This window comes from Muntiacus reevesi, chromosome 14 (genome assembly GCF_963930625.1).
Source record: "Muntiacus reevesi chromosome 14, mMunRee1.1, whole genome shotgun sequence".
Lineage (NCBI taxonomy): Eukaryota > Metazoa > Chordata > Mammalia > Artiodactyla > Cervidae > Muntiacus > Muntiacus reevesi.
This window is the reverse complement of record NC_089262.1, coordinates 51,195,822-51,197,443: the sequence shown is the minus strand read 5'-3', so window position 1 is coordinate 51,197,443 and position 1,622 is coordinate 51,195,822. Positions and strand designations below refer to the sequence as shown.

The following is a 1,622-nucleotide window of genomic DNA, read 5'->3' as shown; positions in this document are numbered from 1 at the left end:
CATCCCGATCCCCCCTCCCACCTCCCTCCCCACCCGACTCCTCAGGGTCCTCCCAGTGCACCAGGCCCGAGCACCTGACTCATGTATCCCACCTGGGCTGGTGGTCCGTTTCACCATAGATAATATACATGCTGTTCTTTCAAAACATCCCACCCTCACGTTCTCCCCCAGAGTTCAAAAGTCTGTTCTGTACTCCTGTGTCTCTTTTTCTGTTTTGCATATAGGGTTATCGCTACCATCTATCTAAATTCCATATATATGTGTTAGTATACTGTAATGTTCTAAAAATATGGAACGCTTCACGAATTTGCGTGTCATCCTTGTGCAGGGGCCATGCTAATCTTCTCTGTATTGTTCCAATTTTAGTATATGTGCTGCCGAAGCGAGCACCACAGTAATCTTTTGATATTCAACTATGTAGGTGTTTTTTGGCTTTTGAGGCAAAAATTTATGTATATCCTGGTTCCCTCTTTACCTCCTTGGAGCAATTCCTCAGAGCTAACTGATAGCCGGTCTCCTGGGCTACTGTCTTCAGTAAGACCAGTGAATGAAACATCATTCTCAACTTTTAGGTTGAGTTTTCGTTTTCTTTTTTCAGTTGACAGGTGATGCAGGTTTGTTTGTTTGTTTCAATTTATTTTTTTTTTAATTTTTTAAAATTAGTTGGAGGCTAATTACTTCACAACATTTCAGTGGGTTTTGTCATACATTGACATGAATCAGCCATATAGTTACACGTATTCCCCATCCCGATCCCCCCTCCCACCTCCCTCTCCACCCGACTCCTCAGGATCCTCCCAGTGCACCAGGCCCGAGCACCTGACTCATGTATCCCACCTGGGCTGGTGGTCCGTTTCACCATAGATAATATACATGCTGTTCTTTCAAAACATCCCACCCTCACGTTCTCCCCCAGAGTTCAAAAGTCTGTTCTGTACTTCTGTGTCTCTTTTTCTGTTTTGCATATAGGGTTATCGCCACCATCTATCTAAATTCCGTATATATGTGTTAGTATACTGTAATGTTCTTTATCTTTCTGGCTTACTTCACTCTGTATAATGGGCTCCAGTGGCTTATAATGTTGTGTTAATTTTTGCTGTCCAGCTAAGTGATTCATTTGTACATATATATTCTTTTTCATATTCTTTTCCAGTATAGTTTATCATAGGATATTGAATATAGTTCCCTGTGCTATACAGTAGGACCTCATTGTTTAACCAGTTTATATATAATAGTTCACATCTGCTAATCCCAAACTCCCTTACCTCCCTGCCTCCTTTGACAACCACAAGTCTGTACTGTCTGTAAGTATGTTTCTGTTTACAGATAAGTTCATTTGTGTCATATTTTAGACTCCACATGTAAGTGATGCCATATGATATTTGTCTTTCCCTTTCTGAATTACTTTGCTTAGTATGATAATCTCTAGGTCTATCCATACTGCTGCAAAAGGCATTATTTCATTCCTTTTTGTGGCTGAGTAGTATACTATTGTATATATGTACCACATATTCTTTATCCATTCATCTGTACACGGGCATTTAGATTGTTTCCATGTCCTAGTTATTATAAGTACTGCCACTGTGAACACTGTGGTGCATATATCTTTTTGAATTACAGTT

General features: G+C 40.1%; 1 non-coding gene across 1 annotated transcript; it reads right to left on the bottom strand.

The window, feature by feature from the left end:
• Positions 1–283: 283 nt before the first annotated feature.
• Positions 284–390, bottom strand: LOC136146804 (U6 spliceosomal RNA). The gene has a single exon (XR_010659083.1). It is a non-coding gene; the product is annotated as a U6 spliceosomal RNA (small nuclear RNA).
• Between the last annotated feature and the right edge of the window lie 1,232 nt (positions 391–1,622).